Genomic DNA, 21,999 nt, shown 5'->3' on the forward strand with positions numbered 1-21,999 from the left:
TAGGAAGCCCTGTAGTTTTCTCGGGCTTGATCAGTCAGCACAACATCATCCACAAACATGAACAACAAGAGGACCTCACTATCTATAGGTAATATCTTTTCTACTTGTAGGTACTGAGAGCCTAAAGAGTCTAAATTTATTTTTTTTCCATTAATGATGAGAATACATCACCATAAGAATATTGGCAAATCTGTTCCATTTTCTACATAGTTGTTCTATTTCCAGTTTCATCTGTTAAGTATTCTTGAGATGATCTAGCTTAATTAAGTCTCATAAGATATTTTCTACAGACTTGTTTTTACCACCATATCTTTTTGATATTCTGTGAGGCAACACTGCTTAAAACTTTCATGCTCCTCCTCTATAATGTTTTAGAAATAAATGTTACCTTTGATTTCCATGTGTTTCTGCTTAGCAAAGATATCAAGGCTATTTTAGCCTGCTTGTGGTGTTGAATATTTCAAATAAGGTATTTTTTTTATTAAAAATGGTTGCAATCAGTATCAATATCTTTACCTCTTTCTATTTCTTATTTTTAAAATGCACAACTAATTTAAATGTCAGGTTGAAGTTTAAATGTTTGTACTGTGTTTTCTTCTCATTTCTATCTTTCTTCTAATTTGGTATTTTGTTTGACCTTTGATAAATGTACTCAGAAGTCTAACAGTATACAGACAAGCAATTCAGAAATAACTCTCACATTAGCAACTAGTGTTTACCTGCTTATTAAGATAACTTTTATTCTGTGTGATTTATGGGGGAGTTGCAATTCTAGCTAAGCTATTTAAAGTCATGAAAGATGATGCTGTTAAGGTGCTGCACTCAATATGCCAGCAAACTTGGAAAACTCAACAGTGGTCACTGGATTGGAAAAGATCAGTTTACATTGCAGTCCTAAAGAAGGACAATGCCAAAGAATGTTCAAATTACCAAACAATTGTGCTCTCTTCACATGCCAGCAAGGTTATGCTTAAGATTCTGCAAGTTAGACTTCAGCAATATATATAAACCAAGAATTACCAGTTCAGGCTGGTTTTCGAAGAGGCAGAAGAACTGGAGACCAAATTGCCAGCATTCATTGGATTATGGAGAAAGCAAGCGAGTTCCAGAAAAAAAATTTACTTCTGCTTCATTGGTGGCTACACTAAAGCCTTTGCCTATGTGGATCACAACAAAATGTATCAAGTTCTCAAAGAGATGGGAGTACCAGATCATCTTACTTGTCTCCTAAGCAACCTGTATGCAGACCAAGAACAAACAGTTAGAACAGAACATGGAACAACTGATTGGTCTAAGATTTGGAAAGGAATATAACAAGGCTGCATATCATCACCTTATTTATTTAACTTATATGCAGAGTATATCATGTGAATTGCCAGGCTAGACAAATCAAAAGCTGGAATTAAGGTAGCTGAGAGAAGTATCAACAATCTCAGATATGCAGACAATATTTTCTGATGGCAGAAAGTGAAAAAGAATTAAGAAGGCTCTTGATTAGGGTGAAAGAGAAGAGTGCAAAAGCTTGCTTGAAGCTTAACATCAAAAACAAAACAAAACCAAAGAAAAAACCCCAAGATTATGGCTCTTGGCCCCATCATTTCCTGGCCACTGGAGGGAGAAGAAATGGAAGCAGTGTCAGACTTTATATTCTTGGGCTCAGAGATCACTGCAGATGGTGACTGAAGCCATGAAATCAAGATACTCTTGCTCCTTTAAAGGACAGCTATGACAAATCTGGGCAGCAAACTAAAAAGCAGAGACAACCTTGCTTAAAAAAAATTTCCATATAGTCAAAGCTATGGTTTTTAAAATAATAATGTATGGTTTGTAGAGTTGGATCATAAGGAAAGCGTAATGCCACAAAATCTATGCTTTTGAATTGTGGTGCTGGAGAAGACTTTTAAGAGTCCCAGAGATCAAATCAGCCAATACTTTAAAAAATTAATCAGCTATTCATTGGAAAGACAAATACTAAAGCTAAAGCTTAAATACTTTGGCCAAATAATGAGAAGACAGGGCTCATTGGAAAAGACTCTGGTTTGGGGAAAGATTGAAGGCAAAAGGAGAAGGAGATAGTGGAGGATGAGATAGATAGATAGTGTCAAGGAAACAATGAATATGAGCTTAGAAAGACTTTAGGAAGAAATTAGAAGATAGAAGGGCCTGGTGTCCTATGTTCCATGGGTTCCGAAAGAGTTGGATATGACTGAACAACTAGACAACAACATGCCTATTACCATTCTACTCTCTTCTTGTAGAATGCATTCATATCTGGGCATTTGGCTTCTAAGTAGTCTACAGACTCTTGGTTTCTTTTGTTTCTCAATCCCAAGCAATATTTTCTCCAAGAAAATTTTTCCTTTCTTCACTGTGCCTATTTTTTCATTGAAGTTACCAAAGATGAAATGTATGTTGGTTTCATTTGGAGGAATTAATAAAGTTCTTTGCCAAATTTCTTGACTTCTTCATTGTCTGCAACAGTTGTTGGCACACAAACTACAATAATATTCATGGTAGTCCTTTTAGTTATGTTCCTCATGAGCACAAGATGAGTTGATAGAATGTTCCCTCTGAGATTGCTTCCAAATTACCATATGTGTGTGTATGTGTATCTTGTATACATAGTTGTTCATGGCTGTTTGCATGTAGTGTTCCCCTACTAGAACACAAGTTCCTTGGTGATAGGAAATGTGCTTTTATTTTTTGTATCTTCAGTGCTTTGTGCAATATGTGCATATAATATGTGCCTGGCACATGTTAATTGCTTAATAAATTCTTGTTGACTTGATTTGTTCCACGAAATAATGTTTCTTATTGCTTTGGAGAAAATGATGCAACCAAATCTGGCAATTCCTTTGTTAACCTTTTCATGGAGGTCCCATAAGCTATCCTTCTATCAAACTGTAACTTTGTCAACCTTGATATGGTTTAGTTCCTCCAGTGGCATTTCAACTCACTGGTCAACAAACAGAAATCTTACATCCAGAATACCAACAGTTTAATTAATGTTTTTGAAGAGTCTAGGAACTTGATTCTGACCTCCTTGCTGCCATTCTGCCACTGTCACTATGGAAGCAGGAGGGGATTATACTAGAGTAGTAAACACCATTGTGTATTTTGTTTTTGTTTCATAGTTTGCCGTGACCAAAGAATACATCACCTGGTAGTCAACCTACTGATGGTGAGACTCTCTCTTGAGCTACACTGGTCCTTGTATAACAGCTCATTGTGTTCTTGGGATCAAACTCAAGTTTTTCATTCTTTAAAGAACTTGACAGTTTGCCTTCAGCCAGCATGGTCTTTGAAAACTCAAGGTCAATTTCTTGCTTTGATTAGAAATGCATTAGGAGATATATTTATGATATCTATTGTAAATATAATTTTAATATAGATTCATGTTCAATGATTTTAAAATGGAAATTTATTTAAGTTTTTAAATGTTCGTGCTGTTTACAGAAAAAAGTTAACATGTACACATATATAACATACCTATGTAATTGTAGGCAGCGTAAGCTATCACATTTCAATATGATTTGGGAAATACTGCCCTATTAAAATAGTCATTACTAGAACAAATTGTTTATCCAAAGGACCCTTTTGTCTTTGTATGTATTCAACACAGCCAGTTGTAAAATGAAATAATATTTGTAAAATACTATGTAAAACTTAAAAGGCTATATAAATGTAAGCCATCATTATTATTACCAACATTTTATCGTGATTATTATTGTCTTCAAAATTTTCTGGTTCTTTTACTATCTGGACCATGACAAGGAGTACAACCTTACCTTATGATCTGGTTGTATAATTCTCTCCTTCCTTCCTTCCTTCCTTCCTTCCTTCCTTTCTTTTTTCTTTCTTTCTTTCTTTCCTTCCTTCTTTCTTTCTTTCTTTTTCCTTCCTTCCTTCCTTCCTTCCTTCCTTCCTTCCTTCCTTCCTTCCTTCCTTCCTTCCTTCCTTCCTTTCTTTTCCTTTCTTTCTTTTTCTTCTTCTTTCTTTCTTTCTTTTTTCTTCCTTTCTTCCTTTCTTCCTTTCTTCCTTTCTTCCTTTCTTCCTTTCTTCCTTTCTTTCTTTCTTTCTTTCTTTCTTTCTTTCTTTCTTTCTTTCTTTCTTTCTTTCTTTCTTTCTTTCTTTCCTCTTCCTAAACCAGCCAGGCTGAAAGTGCAGTGGCCATTCATGGCCTATTCCCACTGGTTATCAGCACTAAAGCTTTAATCTGTTCCATTTCTGACTGGTCCCTTTCCCCTCCTTAAGTAGTCCGGTATCTCTCTGCCTGGTACTCCCATTGGTTCACCATACTGATGCCAGACCTAGTATGTACATCCAATAGGCTTAGTCCACTGCAGTTAAGTACACCAAAGTTTGGACAATCCACCATGATCATTTAGGTGTAAGCCATTATTCCCAGTCGCCATTACTTTTTGTAAAAATAGATAAGCAAAGGACCTCCAATGATTTGACAAAAGTCACTTTGTTGCCTATGCTGCCTCATATCCCTCTCCAACTAATCCAGCCACTGCAGTCAATCCTTATATAAAGCATAAAAAAAATTTCCTGTTATTTTTACATCTCACTGGCATAAACTCAAAACTTTCAAATGGAATTATAATTTTCAAGTGAGAAAATGTTTTAGCATACTGTTAAAAATCACAAAAAAAATTCACTCTTTAAAAACATTCAAAACATGAGAAAACAGACATTGTGTTTATATTTTGCAGAAACCCAACCTCCACAAGAAACTAAATATTAAGTTGGTGATTGGTTGTCTTTTAATCTCACTCATGTCACTCAATAAATGAATAATAGTTTGAAATAGAGCCTTTTTTTTACTTAGAAAGTACTTGTTAAGGAAGTAGCCTTTCAGTGAGAAACATGTGTAATTGACAAATTTATTTAGAACACACCATATTGGATTTGTCCGTGCATTTTCTTATTGTAAATAAAAATTTTTAACCATGAGTTTTCTCTCAAAATCCTTATTTGTTTTATATGCACCCATGAAAGATACAAAATGTGAAGAAATACATGTCAGTAAGACTAAATGTACATGTCTCATGAAACAGTGGAAAGAATGGGCAAAAATAGCTAAAATCAAGTACCAGGCTGGAAAACCACCTATAATCCAATATAAGGACTATCAGCTGATGAGCTTTTCTCAAGTCTATCCAGATATCTGTGGAATCCCTCCCTGTACCTAAAAGACTTTGTTGACTGATTCAGCTCATCTTCTTTGGGTCTCTTCACCAAAAATCCTGGATTGTCTCTGACTTTGATTCCAACAGATCTCCTTCTTGACTTTCCATTGATGATCTGGAACTGTTATGAATTTTAGTTGAGCTTCTTTTACTATCCAGACCACAACAAGGAGCATAACCTCACCTTATGATTTGGATCCTTTCTCTAAACTTAACTGCCTCTCTATACAGGGCTTCTCTCTCTCTCTCTCTCTCTCTCTCTCTCTCTCTCTCTCTCTCTCTCTCTCTCTCTCTCTCTCTCTCCTTTTCTTTTCTTTTCTTCTTTTGTTGGGATTAATCACATTTTCTTCCTGTTTATAACAATTTGTATTGCACAAGGAATCAGGGAGTCTGCAACATCTCTCTCTCTCTCTCTCTCTCTCCTTTTCTTTTCTTTTCTTCTTTTGTTGGGATTAATCACATTTTCTTCCTGTTTATAACAATTTGTATTGCACAAAGAATCAGGGCGTCTGCAACATCTCTCTCTCTCTCTCTCTCTCTCTCTCTCTCTCTCTCTCTCTCTCTCTCTCTCTCTCTCTCTCCCTCCCTCTCTCTCTCTCTCTCTCTCTCTCTCTCTCTCTCTCTCTCTCCCCCTCCCTCCCTCTCTCTCTATCTATTTATCTATCTGTCTATCTCCTCTAAAATAAAGATTTCTGAAATTTCTGAATTAATTACCTTTCACAGGCATCTTTTTATTTTGATATTAGTTAAAACACCTACTTTCATTGAATTCAATAAATTATAGCTACCAAAAGCAGATAATGTGACTTGAAAGTTCTAAAGCCATATTTTGTGATGGGAAGTCCGTACTTAATTGAATTATTCATATTTGCTATGTTGTAACCTATTTTCAAGAAAGCAATATTTTTAAAACCCAAACCATTGCTGTCTTTTTTCAAAGAAATATAGCAAAAAATCTTTTAGAGTGATATAGTTTTTAAAAATATAATATTTATTTTTAAAAAATATTCTAGTCTGTACATTGTAAACTGAGTGGCAGTAAACTATAGTGAAATGGGCATAAAGATTGGAGTGAGAAAGCCTGCGTTCAACTCCTGACTGTGACACATACTGTTGCCTAATCCTGGGCAAGTCTTAGCATGCTAAGCAACTCTTTCAGACACTAAGTTGAAGAGAACATGCTGGTTTTCATTGGTAAATGGAAAGAGAGTTGGCTATACCAATGGAATCACAAGTCCCACTTCCTTTGCCTAAAACCAATGTGTCACTGGTTTGTCAGTCAATATGATCCAGTCAATCAGTAAATAATAATTTATTAAGTGTACTTACTGTATGATAGGCACTGTGCTAAGCATTTGGGGTACAACAGAAGGCCAGCTGGCTGGTGCAGTAGATGAGGACTGGGTCTGGAATCAGAAAGACTCGAGTTCAAATCCAGCCTCAGACACTTAGTAGCTGTATGATCCTGGGCAAATCACTTAAACTTGTTTCCCTCTGTTTTCTTATCTATAAAACGAGCTGGAGAAGGAAATGGCAAATCACTCCAGTATCTTTGCCAAGAAAACCCCAAATGGGGTCACAAAGAGTCAGACACAACTGAAAAACAACTAAACAGAGAAAGGCCAAAAAAAAAAAGAAGAAGAAGAAAAGAAAAAAAGAGAATATGTAAATATCTATGTTGCATACAAGATATATACAGAGCATGTGGAAGTAATCTGAAGAGATGAATGAATTTTTAACATCTTAATATTAATTCTACTTGGTTTCCAATATAAATATTTAATGAACATTGTGGATTACTTGGTACCCTCATTCATGAAATCTACAGTAATCCAAAAGAAATCCATCTAACCATCCATACTTAATAATGGTGCTTCATTACTTGTAGAGTCTATGATTTCATTAGTGTGGATACTCCTTCCCATTTTACTAGTGTAGATCACAGCTCCTCTCAACCACAGAGTTGCATGTAATAAATGATTAGAGAGCTGAACTTGGAGTTGGGGAAACCCTGGGTTCAAATTTCACCTCCCATGCTTATAGTTCTGTTACCTTCAGCTACTCACATAAATTCTCATGCAAAATCGGATAATAACCCTACCGCATAAGGTTGTTATTACTGACTGATGAGTTATATGTGTAGAAAATCTTAAACTAATGTATGTGTATATAATGTGATATGTGTTACATATATATGTGTGTGTGTGTGTGTGTGTGTGTGTGTGTATGAGAGAGAGAGCAAGAGAGAGCCATTATTAATACAGCTTTTAGCACGTAGTTTTAAAAGCTGCTATAGCCAAACATTGTATTACCATTTTGTCAACTTAGTGAGTAATGAATTAATGAAAGAAAAAATGTTTATTAAATGTTTATTCTATGTAGGGCATTATGATAAGCACTGAGGATAGAAAAAGAAAAAGCAGTGTGTTCCTTACTTTCAAGGGGCTTACATTCTAATCAGGGAAGATAACATATTATGGGAAGGTCTATGGATGGCAGACATAGAATCTATAACCAAGCCTACATTCAGAGACTTTCCCAATCAGTAGAAACCACCAGAACTTTCATATAGTCATTGAGAACCCAGGGCTGCCACTCCACCATGATGAATCTTGTGTAAGATAAACTTAAATGAACTAAAATGCAAATTATACATATTTTAGCATGCCGTTGGACAGGCAGCCTTTGGGATTAGTACATCATATTACCTTTTTGGTTTCAATATAATACATGATGTTTTGGGGAAATTTCTTCTAGCCATGAGTGACAGATGGCTGATGTTGTGTGGTGACCAGTTTCCCGGTTGGCTTTAGATACATGAGAACTGACAAAGTCAAGATTGAGTTCAAATGTCATAGGAAGGTTATGTATTCCCCTTGGCCTTTTTGGTACTCTTCCCTTTCAGAATGAGGGGTATTACTGTGAGCTGTCAAACTGGGGAGGGGCAGTGAGACCTATCTCCCACATTTATCATGTGCCTGCAATCATGTGGTGCCTCTGTTTCTTTTGTTTCATTTATGTTTGTTCTAATATTAGGTGAATGTGTATCTTTAGATAGAATGGACAAGTTTACAATCATGTGGGCTTCAAAAGCTCAAAGGAGCTATTAAAGATTCTCAATAGCTATTCAATATCTCAGGATCTATCAGCATTATCTGAGTCTGGTAAACAGTTCCTCCCTGAGGAGGACAGTACATGACTGACCCAAATGAATAGTGGACTGAGCTGAAAGCAGACATGTGACATGCAAAGAACTAGTCCAGCTAGGCCATACCCAGAAATTAACTTTATAGGAATTCCCACAAGGGACAACAAGATTCTTCTTGCTGAAGTGGAAGTGAGTCATCCTTTGTTTGTTACAGGCAGGTGACCATGGCAAAAATGAATCCAATCCTACATTATTTTATGTATGGCAACTTAAAATGAGAAACCATAACCCTCAGGGTCACCCCTTGAGCCCTAAGGGGAGAATTCAATTGCCTGTGAGGACCCAACCTACTAGAGTTGGGAAAGTGAGCCCAGAAAGAGAGGTACATATACATACCAGACATAAGTGACAGGTAAACAAGGAGCTGGACAAGGAATTGAGTAAAAAGAGATAAAGCTGGATCACATATGAGAAAGCACACAATACTTTTCTTAATCCCAAACTCCTCAAGAATGCAAAATCCAAACTATTTAACACCACTATTCTTCTGATGATGCCATATGGGTTTGAATTCAGAAACACAATGACCTCTGCATAGCCACAGTGATAACCCAAAGGGCAATAGAAAGACAAACAATGCCCACAAGTAGGCTTTAGCAGGTGTCAGTAAACTATGACCATAAGTAGGCTTTAGCAATTACCAACAATACCTAATCTGTAAGAAGTGATGTTAAACAGTCATGTCAAACTCCAACAAAAAGTGGGGCCACTAAACTGTATATAAAGGTCCCTGAAAGCTGTGTATTGACTTAGAAAAATCACATATTAATATTATTTATGTTTCATTGTATGTTTATTTATTTTCTCAAATATTTCCCAATTACATTTTAATCTGGTTCTAGCACATTCTCGAGTGATTGGACGGAAGCTGTGTTTGCATAGCTCTGTTATGAAAACTATCATCCAGAAAATTCATTATCACCATCCTCACAAGTGAAGACTTACCAATTTGATAAGATCAACCAGTGCTTGTTCTCAATCGTCATAGCCTTTGAGAGTCAAGGGTCACCCACCCCTAATGTTCAATGAGGCCTATTCCTATACATAGACTTTAAAAAGTGGTTGAAAAATGCTTATTTAGTGGGAAAAGGAAGTAGACTAGTCATTTTGCAAAAATGAGAGACACGAGTGTGTTAGTAACACTCATATTAAAAGAATGAGAATAAGAGAGGAAGGCATCTAATTAATTAGGAAGATCCTCCACAAAAGATTTATGAAAATAACATGAATAAGAATTTGAAGAGGTAATTTACAAATAATTTTTAGTATATCACCTTCAAGATTCCTTATAAACTCTTTTTTTAAATTCAATATAATAATGTTTTCAGATATGTGAATTGGTAAGTATATATCCTGCTACTCAAATCAAAATAATTATTATAATATATGTAATTACTATGTAATATTATTAACATATCTTAAAACTCTGGAATCTCCATATGGTGCTTATTTAGCTTGTTAGAACTTCACTCTTTTATTGCCTTTTTTAAAAAGTATATTAAAATATTCACTAGTTTCAACTCTCCTCCGTCACATGCTTCATCTTGGTTTTTTTTTTAAGTACCAAGGATAATTACAGGGGAATTTCTCATACAAAGAAAAAATGTTGTTGAATACCTATTATAGCTTTATGCCTTGCTACAGATCTTTGTCTAAGTTGTTCCTAAGTCCTAGCACAGTATTATGCTGGTTGTGGGCAAAGATTGAAAAACAATGTGTGTATCAGTGTACAATCCTGAATGCTCCAGGGATCAGATTGCTTGTGGAAACTGGCAGCTTTTTTTGTTCTTCCTCAACCTTTTAACATACAGCCAGGTCTCTCTGTTTAACTACACCTGCTGTGGTTGTGACTATAGTATACTAAATTTATGTTCAGACAATTCCCATTGAAGTGCCTCAGTGGCACAAAGTCAGTGGGAGTTGTGCGTATATAAGCGGGGGCTGAACTTGGCCCACTGAGTGTAATAACATATCTGCCTTGGGAGATTATGGGTATAATATGGGAGACAGGTAATGGATAGGGCAGTCTATGTACGAATTTCAAATGACTAACTACGCTCCTTTATTCAGGTCTATTGCTGTCTCAAGCATTATCCTTTCACATACACACACGCACACACACACACACACACACCCCACTATTATATTACCACTTATCCCTCTCTCATGAAATGGCTCCTCCCATGTCTAGCAGTAGGCATTCCCTTCGAAGTCTTCTATTTAAAAATATACAAAGAAAAAACACAGATATGGTTGAAGTTATTTCTTCAAGCTTTCCCGTATCAGATTAGGGGGGTGGATACTTCAAATAATTTCTTAGACTAAAAAAGAGGCCCAACTAACAAAATTACATTTAATAGAGAAAATAAGAGGGATGATCAATGAAATTAAGAAAATGTAATGTGGAATTAAATTCCAATGATTGCATCTGTTTATAGATTCATATTTTCAACTTAGAACTTTATCTCCTGTTCTCAATCCAAGCAAAAAGAGCTTTATACTAGTCTTAACTCCAAATTAGACCTGCATTGTCACCTCTCAATTAACAATGCTAATGGAGTTGACCAGAGATGACCATCATTCCAAATGGAAGATCATCAAAAAGCAATTTATATTTACTTTTATTCTTATATTTAAATTTTTGCATTCTTGATAGTGTAAGAATTAAGAACACTGAACAATAAATAAAACAACATTGCCAAAGTCTGACTCAGCAAAGCTAGCCTGCTTCAATCAGGCTTCCATATTTATGATAGAAATTGTCAAGATACTATTAGGAGATTCCTTGTTTTCCAGAGCTAAGGCCCAGCAAGCAGACTGTGCCCTGAGCTTGCCATAACAACAATCCTTTGAGCTCACCCTCTGGGTGAGCTCAGCCACAGCAAAATTCTAGAATTGTTTCACATGGTTATTCCATTGGTTTGGCTAGCACAAGGTGTTTCTGATTTGGACAAGCACCCAACAAGCTCAGACAGGTTCTGCTCATGAAGCTCACTTCACGATAAATCAAACTTGTCACATTGTTGCTGTTACCCTTCATTGTTGGGGCTATAGCTCACTGCATAACCATTGGTGTATATATTGGGGTTTAGCCACACTAAAGTGGGTCCCCCCACCAGGGACAGGGTCCCAACACATGTTTCTAATTTGTCTCCTTGCTTGAAAGCCATTTCCCTCATTTGAAATTAAACTTCTGTTTGATTCCTGACTCTCCTACCTCTAGCCTGCTCTATTTGACTCTGGCCATTCGTAGGTTAGAGGCTAGTTTGGTCCAGTTGATAAAAGCATCATCTCTCAGGTTGAGACAAAATACCAAACTAAGCTAAATTTGGTAGTTTGAAGAGATGGTTAAGTGTTTAATTTCCAAGGACCTCCATATTGGCCTGATAGTTACACATAAAGAGATAAAAATGGTTTCAAATTTTATCCTTGAAAGAAAGAATTGTGTAGATTACTGTGTGACATTGATTTAGCACTTTATGTATTTAATAGCGCTATAAAGTTTATAAAGCACTTTACATAATTTCATTGACCCTTACATCTTCATTTTACAGATGAAACTGAATCTCAAAAAAGATTAAGTGAATTACATGTGATTATATAACTGATAAATGGCAGAGATGGGATTTGAACCCAAGCCCTGTCTTATTTCAAGTCTAGCATTTTATCCATTACAATAAAATAAAAGCTGTCCATGACTGTCATATATATATATATATATATGTATATATACACATATATGTGTGTGTGTGTATATATATATATATATGTATATATACACATGTATGTGTGTGTGTGTATATATATACATATATATATAATTTCATCCATAATAATATTGTAATCAAATCAAATGGATGTCGTATTCTTCTAGGCTGGGTCTCACTTATACCAGTCCCCTGATAGTTTATGTTCAATACTGGAATAAAATGAGGCACTTGTAGGTCATTCAACAGCTAACAAAAGGAAATTTACTTAACCATGGTAGGTAAAGGATATTCAACAAAGATAGGCATTGAGGACATGTCAGGTTGATTCAGCTGAGTGAAACTCCCTTGCCTGAGTTGCCCATTGTTTTCCACCAGCCAAGCAGCAGAGAAGGACTGTAGCTCCTCCTGGCTCTTTTATATTCAGGCAACAAGGAAGTGATGTCAATAGCCTCAGCCTTTAGTCCCGTGAGCCAATCAAACCTTAAGGATAGTTTTGATTCCTTTTAAGGAAAATCTAGCCTAACTTACGTGGGGGCTTGGGTTAGGATATTGCGCCTTCCACATATACCTTTTTTCTATTTTGTGCAGTTGTATAATGCCTATATTATTTGATCCTATTGCTATCGAAAATTGTAAAAGAATCAATCCTGTCTGACATTTTTATCAAACTTTGAATGAAGACAGAAAGGCATGCTTATCAATTTTGCACAAAGTTGGATGACAGGCTAAAGATTCAAAAATACCTCAAAAATGTAGAATGAGGGCCCAAAACTAACACAGTGATATTGAAGAGTCTGAAAAGCATATAAGGTAAAGAATGGTGGAAGGAACTAGAGATTTTTAGCTTGGAAAAGAACCAGCCTCAGAGGGAAACATGATAACTTTCGAAGGGCTGTCACCTAGAAGAGGGGGTTCAATTTATTCCACATTGCTGCTGAAGGCAGTACTAGGACCAGTGTAGAAAGTTGTTGGGCTCAGTTTGAGAAAGAACTTACTAACAATGAAAGCTGCCACATATTAGGGTGATCCCATCCTTATTTTATAAAATAGATCTAGTTCTCAGGTCATTACTTTCTATAGTCACTATATAACATTTAGCCTGTAGTTTAATACCATATGCTAGTTAATTCTGTGTTTGTACAAGGCAATTATTTTTATATATTTTGGAAACGTGAGATAAAGCCGGGTCGTCACTATATTATATTTAGCTTATATAGTATATGCTAGTTAATTCTCAGTGTTTGTGTAGGGTTAAAGAAAATCCTCATCTGTTTTATTGATTTATTTTTCTATCTTTTTAATTATGATTTAAAAAAAGCATTTGGATACTTAAAAGGTCTAAAAAGGTCTGGAGTTGTTTGGTACTGATAGGATACATTATGCTATACCAGATGACTTCTAAGTTCACTTTCAGGCTCTAAGATTCTGGGAGTCTAAGATTCAAAAAGCCCAGTCTAAGATTCAACAAGTCCATAGATCAAATAAGTAATTCTTAATTACCCATTGATAATGAATGTGATCTTCCTCCTCAGATTCACATAGCACCATGTTGTAACATTTTTTTTTATCATACCTACCTGTATTGGTGTCTTCTCTTCACAGACTACAAGCTCTCTAAAGATAGTAACCATATCTTATCTAAATGTTGCATTCCACCCCAGCACCTAGAATAGGCCTGCCCTGCATACCATGGATACTTTATACATGGTTATGGATTTGAATGCTTTTCATTTTAATTTGATGACTATACCTCGATATGGTTTTCAAACATTCCATTTAAAGAGCACCTATACTGTGGAAAATGCTGTCCACATCAAGAGAAAGAACTGTGGAGTCTGAATGCAGATTGAAGCATACTAATTTCTCTCTCTTTTTTTTGTTTTTTTTTCTTTCTATCTCGTGGTTTTTCCCTTTGTTCTGCTTCTTCTTTCTCAGTATGACTAATGTAGAAATAGATTTAATATGATAGTACGTTTATAGCCTATATCAGATTGCATGCTGTCTTGGGGAGGGTGAAGAAGAGAGAGGGAAGGAGGAGAAAATTTGGAACTCAAAATCTTGTAATAATGAATGTTGAAAACTATCTTTGCAAATAACTGGAAAAGATAAAATACTAATATTAAGTGGAGGAAAAAAGAAAGATAAAGCTTAAAAATAAAAAAAAATAAATTACAGTACCTACTAGATCCTTTCCTCCCCCCCCCATAAAAAACTCTTCTGTTACCTATAGTTAGTTCAAATCAGATGATTTCAAAGAGGTCCTGAAGTGGTTAAATTTGTGGGCAGCATGTAGCAGGGTTGGATCTGGAGTAAGAAAAGACTTGGGTTTCAATCCAATATTTCCTAGCTGTGTGACCTTGAGCCAGCCACTTAACTTCTCTTCAGTTTTCTCATCTGTAAAAGAGGGATAATAATACTTGCTTTAAGGTATTACCTGTTAAAAGGCACAAATTTGATAATGGATGTAAAATACTTCGCAAACCTTAAAATGCCACCTGAATGATGGCTAGCATCATCAGCATCAGCGACATCATCACCATCATAATCATCTGAACATAGATGGATAATGATTACTGGTTTTTAAAAAACCAGTGTCTTCTTTTTTTCTTTCATATACATATTTTAATTTATTTCATTAAGTATCAAAAGGCAGCGTCTTTTTTAAAAATCAATGAAGGTCAGAAATAACCCCATTTCCATTCTTATAGCCTGACCCATATGACATTTCCCTCAAAGTCAGACTGTCAGCATCAGAAATGTATTAAAAAGACAAATGGTTTAAAAAGTGACTGAAATTCTTACCATGAACCACAGGAGAGGCCGGCAAGTCTTGGGGAGTAGGGAACCTAAATCCCAATTTCAAACTACCTCAACCAACCCCCCCCATCAATCTTTGAGCTGCAACCAAAGATCCTACAAGTTACTTCTTGTCCACAATAACAATATTCATCACAACCAATCTCTAACTATTCTCAGCAGCAGCATTCATAGTAGCAGCTTCATTGTCAACCATTAGTTATTAGTTAATCCATAATACCATGATAAAAACGGAGTTCAATGGGAGTGTTTTTGTTAATTAAACAAGATAATGGGAGTGACTCCTTTCATTTTCTAAATTCTTTTGTGTAGATAATTTTCCTTAGGCTCCACAGTTGAAAACCCAAATCTTGGTGTATCATACATAGTTATCAGCTATCCAGAAAAAGTCATTTTTCCCATCATAAAAGCCGTGATTTCTCTGTGTCTGTGGTGTGTGCTGTGGTGTGTGACGTTGTTGATATATGACAACAAATAGTTTTCTCCAGGTCTTGGATTTTTAGTACAAGCTATGGCAGTATTCTTCCTTTTAGGGAAATTCATAAATGTATATTTTAATACAATACATAATTTAATATAGTGTAATTTAATATAATAAATGTGTATTAAAACATAGGTGTAAAGGGAGTATGTGATGCTGGGTTAATATAATATAATAATAATAGTATAATTTATAATCTAATACAATATAATATAATAGTATAGTATAATTTAGTATGATAAATGTGTATGAAGACATAGGTGTGAAAGGAGTATGTGACGCTGTGTTAAAACTTTAAAAATGTGCAATCTTAAGCTCCTCTTGTCTATAAAGCACAAACATAACATTGCTTCCCCTCTCACCCTTTTCTTCTCCTACAAACACATCTCATGTGGGTAATTGGTCCCAAATGTTGTTTGTTACTTTCAGATTATATCCTTTACAATTCTTTTATAAAGAACATGGAACTTTTTGGGGGGGAGGGGCAGGGCCTAACCTATGGAGTATAACTCAGTCTTTCATCAGTACTAATGCTGCAATAAACAACCAGGTGATTTCATTTGGGGGCCTGTAAATACATGGGGTCTGGGATAGTTTTCAAAGGTCCCATGAAGTTTTAGAATGCTCATCAATCTATCTATCATTTGTATTGACATCATTTCTGACTGCTGGGTATTTACTTCCCATATACAGTTGCTGTAAGAAGTGAGCAGACTGACCAATTATCACAGGATGACTCAGATCCTAGTGAGTGTTGCTATGTCTAATTCCAGTACCATGTTTGGGTAACAGTAGATCACAATCAGATAAATTCACTTCATTCTATTTTGTGTAAAAATAAATCCAGTTTAGGATGTGTATGTATCTGTGTGTGTGTGTGTGCATGTGTGTGGGGTGCAGGTATGCCACGCTATCAGGCTTTGAGTAAAGTTATAAGAAAGTTTAATTGTGGAAAATGTTGTCAGGTTTATTAATATATGATCTCGCTTTCTGAATTAATATAGGATAGTTCATTTGTTTTTTTTTTTCCTTGTGATTTCTCTGGTTGGGGATTTAATAAAGAAAATGGGGTTTCCATTATGGGCCTTAGAAAATTAATTCGCAGCCTAATAGAGTTCACTTACTTTCGTTTATATTTCTTCCAATTACCTCTGCTTATATTCTCATGTTATTCTTTTACTCCTTCCTCCCTCCTTTAAATATTTGTAGAATGTTATCAAGTTCTCCATTAATTATTGCTTAGTCAAGCTCTGCATGTTTAGTTCTTTTAATCTTCACTTATAAGTCAATCTCTAAAATGTTTTTTGTCACATTTGTGGTTCTTCTTTGAATTCCATTCAGTTGGCCTATATCCTTCTGGCATTACAACATCCCATTTTTAAATATAGACTTTCAAATAAAATTTCATCATGGACATGCAAAAAGAATTGCCCATCTATTCCCTTAAAGAAACTATCTCTGTTCAGTTCAATTCAACAAATATTTATTAAACATTAAAGGAAAATAATGTTTTAGGTGAGATTTAGGATTGAAAGTTAAGACAGTTTCTGCCTTCAGGGAGTGGCCAAACCAATGTAAGAGGTAAAAGAAAGTGGGACAGTCAATGTTTGTTCTCTGATTTTACCATCTCAACAAAACAAGTCCATTAGGAGTCTTAAAAGATTATGTAAGAACCTAACAGTGTTCACTTACTTTCTAAAATTTTCTTCCCATTTCCTTGCATTTTACATCTTTCCCCCCTTTTATCCATTTGACACATTCCCAATTTACAACTCTGATTATGTTATTAGGGCATCGAGGTGGTACAGTACATAGAGCACCCAGGCCTAGTGCTAAGAAGACCTAATTTCAAATCCAGCTTAGACACTGACTAGGTGTGTGGCCCTAGGCTAGTCACTTAACCTCTGTTTGCCTTAGTTTCCTCAAATGTAAAATGAGGATAATAACGGCACCTACCTTGTAGGTTTTTTGTGAGAATCAAATTACATATTTATAGAGTGCTCAGCAGAGTGCCTGGCAAATAATAGTACTATATCAATGCTTTTTTCCCTTCCCTCAAAAATCAACTCAAGTTAAAAATTTTTAAATTAAAACTTCCTATTGCTAACCAAATGAAATATACTTTCCTCAGTCTGACATTCAAGGCCCTCCACTGTATCATGCCAACCTATAGTTTTACCCTATCACCCACTCCTCCACTACATTAATGCTCTTCAAATCAAATAGATAGCTTACTGTCACCTGAATGTGCTCTACATAGTCTCACATCTGCATCTTTGCTCATACTGTCTCTATTACCTGGAAAGACTGAATTAAAATCTGATCTTTCAAAACTCTGTTCATATGATGGCACTGGCAAATTATGTAATAATAACTGGCATATATTTATGTATATAACGTGTATGTGTATACAATTTTAGAGTTTACAAATGACTAGTACATTATCTGGTTTGATCCTCACAACAATCCAATGAAGTAGATATGACAGACATTAATATTTTGATTTTACAGATAAGGAAACTGATAGGGGCAGCAATGTGGTGCAGTGGATAGAGCACAGGCCCTGAAGTCAGGAGTACCTGAGTTCAAACTAGCCTCAGACCAAACATTTGACACTTACTAGCCGTGTGACACTGGGCAGGTCACTTAACCCCAATTGCCTAAAACAAACAAACAAACAAACAGATAAGGAAATTGAAGCATGGAGAAGTTAAATGAATGCCCTATGGTTACATAGCTAATATATCAGAGGCAAAATATAAAACCACATAATGCTGATTCAAAAATCCAATACTTTAACCATTAAACCATGATACTGTTCCTAAGTATACCCTATCTTCCAGCTTCTCAACCTATAAGACACAGATGTTATTTTATATTATTAGAATCAGCTGGTGGTGCAGTAGATAGAGGGCTAGATATGGTATGATGAAGACGTGAGTTCAAATTTGGCTTCAGGAATTTTCTAGCTATGTGACTCTGGACAAGCCATTTGACCTTTGTTTGACTCGGGTTCTTCATCTATAAAATATCTATTAAAAGTGCTATATAAATACTAGTTCTTATCACTATTATATGTTTTACATATGATCATTATTATCCACAAAATCTTTCCTGATCTGTGAACTGCATATGATCTCTTCTTCCTTTTAACCCTCCATCGAACTTTTTTTCCCTCTCATGACCTTTGTTATAACATATGTTATACTATAGTGGTTTATGCAATTGGTTTATCCACCCCACCCCATCCTTCAATGAAACTCCTTGAGGACAAGAACTGGGTTACTGATTTTTTGGTTGTTGTCATATTGGATTTCAAGGAATTATCTATCATCCTGAGATTCCTGACAAAATGACTGTTTCCTAAGGGTGTTTCGGCAGATTCAATGTCTGCATAGCAATGCATTCCCTCCGCCTTACTCCACATGTTGCAATCTGCCTTTATGTTGTATGAAACTATCCTTAATTTGTACAGTTCACTATCAAAGTCTACTTACATTATTTCCTGTTTTTAATGTATACTATATCTTTCCATTTAGCTGCCCAGTTGAATTAATTAATTTGCTATATATCTCCTTTTCCAGATTATTATTGGAACTATGAAATAAGAGGAGACAGAACAGCAATTCCAGGGATTGCCTTTTCTACATCTCCCACCAAACCATCATTCATTCACCATTGGCTAATGATGCATGAAAGTTTTATTACGAATTCAAAATTCAATGAGTGGTTCATCCTAAAGTTAGGGAGTCTGAGTTAGGTTTAAAGAAATCTGGTTTGAATTTTAGGTGAATGTTCTTCCTCCATTCAAGTGCCAGGGGAGAATTTATAGTCTCAGGTGGACACCAAATGAAATTTGGTAAGTTCATCTAAGTCTTGCTTTGAGTTCATGGTTTGAATGAGCTCAGATTTCATACAGCTCTAATCCTTTAATTTATGGTTATGCTGCCATTTTCATCTCATAGATAAGGAATTTTTAAAATAAATTTTGGCATCCCAGTTTGGTAGCAAAGTCTATCTACTACAACTACTACATTGTTTTGATTCATAATAATATTAATACTTTGATGCTTGTATAGATTTGTACCACTGAGTTAATACCAAAAAATATCATCAATAGCCTCTGACCTCTGTAAAATGGCACAAGCAAAAGCAATCTTACCAGAATTTTCCCAAGCATTTATGACTTTATTACATGAATGTTGAATATTGGATTAATTAAATGATGATCAGCAGGTAATTTTGCCCTCTTTGTAGATCAACTCTGTAGTTTCTTTTTCTCCATTGATCTAGTTTAAATGTAACTTTGTGGATTTTTTTAAGTTTCACTAAATATGTATTTCCTCAGCTAGAAATCCATGGTCCAAATTTTAGAGTTACTTAATTTCCTCAAAATATTTTATATAACCTCTAAAAGACCTAAAAATGGGTCTCTAGACACCAAAATGATAGCTTTGCAAGTCATACCTGATGTAATGATACATGAACATTAAATTAAGGGAACTAATGGCAAAGGAAGATTAAGCTGAAGTTAGTTTAAATAAGTTGCTAAAGCCCATGTTTCTGCAGATATGAATATGTTTTCATATAGAGTTATATTTAAAATCTTGAAATAATATTGACAACTAAAATACAGGTAGATACAATAAGCAAATAGTTATTGCTGATCTAAATTCATCAATTCTTTACTCATACTTATCATAGCTATGAGATTAAGGTACCATTCATTTGTTGTGTCTATATTTTTCACGTGATTAAACTAATCTTTCTGGGACGGCAGATGATTTTCTTTTCCTTTGGATATAGACACTAGATTTAATTCATAATCATACTGAAGGAAAAGAGCTTCTAAAAGGGACTGTGTTCCATCTTATTAATTGAAAAATCAAAATCTGAAAAAGTGATATTTTTTTCCTTCCAACTTGTAGTCACAAAACCATTGCTCATAAAAATAAATTTTACAACAACACTGAAAACCCTAGTCAAAAAAAAAATTTGGCCATAAAAGAAAGCAGATTTGATATTTAGAACCACTGGCCCTTCTTGTTTTATCCCCAGAGGAAAAAATCCAGCTAATCTTAGAAAGATTGTAGATGTAAATGGTTGAGTAATATAACAGAATCATCAGCAGGGTTTAAAAATATGGTTCTACTGTATTAGCTGGGAAAGGACATAGAAAGTTAAAGGATATAACCAAGCTGGAATCTTAAAAATAATACTCACAATTTACAGCCACAAAATACAACAAGTAAGATTTCCTTTTTCTATAAAAAAGAGTGTGTTTTTTCTTTCCTAATTCAATTATGAATGATATAGGACTTAAAAACAGCAGCCAAGTTTGTTCTGGTAGTTTCTGCCTTTGCTGAGGACCAAATAATACCACTTTTAAGAAGCCTTTTATTAGATCATTTAATTCATTATTAAGCTTCAGTCTTTTGATGATCAAGTGTGGCATAGCACTTTCCAGGTGTTCTTTCATTAAGGAAACCTGTTTTCAGGCACTTAAATACACATGCACACTTGCATGTAACTTTTAATTCTTTAGGAAAGGAATAAACACTGACTAGTTTCTTCTGTGAGTGCCTTTATAACTCTGACATATTGCAAGCCCTAGAAAGAATTTTAATCTACATGGTTTGAAAATAGAGGCCTTTTAAATATGCTGCATACAATTTGTGATGGTCATCTCTAAAATGCTGCTCCATTATCCTTTTCCATTTGGAATGAATGAGGCTAATTAATTTCAGGCCATACTTGATGAGGTCAGCACCATACGAGGGGTGCGTGCTAGACATTGCTAATCTCTTTCAGCTGAGAGTGATGAATTAAAGATGAAGCATGCCTTTGCAGGCCTAATTTAGAATGTATATCAAAAACCTACAGCAAATAATACTATACCCTACAACAAAGGAAAACTTGTTCTCTCAGGCTCCCGTGTAGTGTTGATTTTAAAGGCATTTTCATTTCACTTTGGAATTCCAGCTGTGGATGGGTGAACCATTTCAGAAAAATCAAACCATCTCTCTTACATGCCTGCATGGACAAAAAGCGGGATAAAAAAAAGAAAAACACCATGGTCAGGGTTTGATCCTGTCTATATTAAAATTCTAACCATACATCCAGCATTTTATCAAAGCTTCCCTATATTGCATCAATCCAAAGTAGATGATACCTGTCTCCATGCAAGGGCCAATGAGCTTTGCCAGGAAGTTTCAAAGCACATCCTAAATGAGACAACCCTTTGTTTGTTTTTAAAACATATATTCTAATGATGCTTATTACGCTTTCTATGTTTCTGGTTAGGAAAGCCAATGTAGATTGACCAGGAAGATAATGCAATACCTTTCATTAGGCCAAGAAATAAATTGTAATACAGATGCCTTCAGGCCAAAATGTTCTTTGGAAAGTGAATGCTATGCCAACTCTGGAACTGTAAGAAAGCAGGTATTCGCTGACTCAACCTCTAAATAAGAGGTGGAATTAATAATAATTTATCAAGGACAATTGTTCAAAATTCCCAGGGGTAAAGAGGTAGGTGAGATCAGCCCTGCTGCTAGAGAATAAGGTAGAAAACTTGCTAAAATTCAC

The 21,999-nt window shown here is 35.2% G+C and overlaps 1 long non-coding RNA gene across 12 annotated transcripts in view; it reads right to left on the reverse strand.

Moving 5' to 3' along the window:
• Window positions 1–21,999, reverse strand: part of LOC110192771 (uncharacterized) — a 64,023-nt gene that overhangs the window by 27,310 nt on the left and 14,714 nt on the right. For 6 of the 12 annotated variants that reach the window (XR_013485317.1, XR_002320236.2, XR_013485311.1 and 3 more), the window contains 2 exons: window positions 14,338–14,507; window positions 6,525–6,713 (listed from right to left, as the gene is read on the reverse strand). This is a non-coding gene — a long non-coding RNA (uncharacterized LOC110192771). Of the gene's footprint in view, window positions 1–1,020; window positions 1,158–6,524; window positions 6,714–14,337; window positions 14,508–18,031; window positions 18,072–21,309; window positions 21,445–21,999 lie in introns of all 12 variants that reach the window. The other 6 variants (XR_013485310.1, XR_013485318.1, XR_013485312.1 and 3 more) reach the window with 5 other exon arrangements.

The sequence above is a fragment of the Phascolarctos cinereus genome, unplaced genomic scaffold (genome assembly GCF_003287225.1).
Source record: "Phascolarctos cinereus isolate Bilbo 61053 unplaced genomic scaffold, phaCin_HiC Scaffold_3;HRSCAF=262, whole genome shotgun sequence".
NCBI lineage: Eukaryota > Metazoa > Chordata > Mammalia > Diprotodontia > Phascolarctidae > Phascolarctos > Phascolarctos cinereus.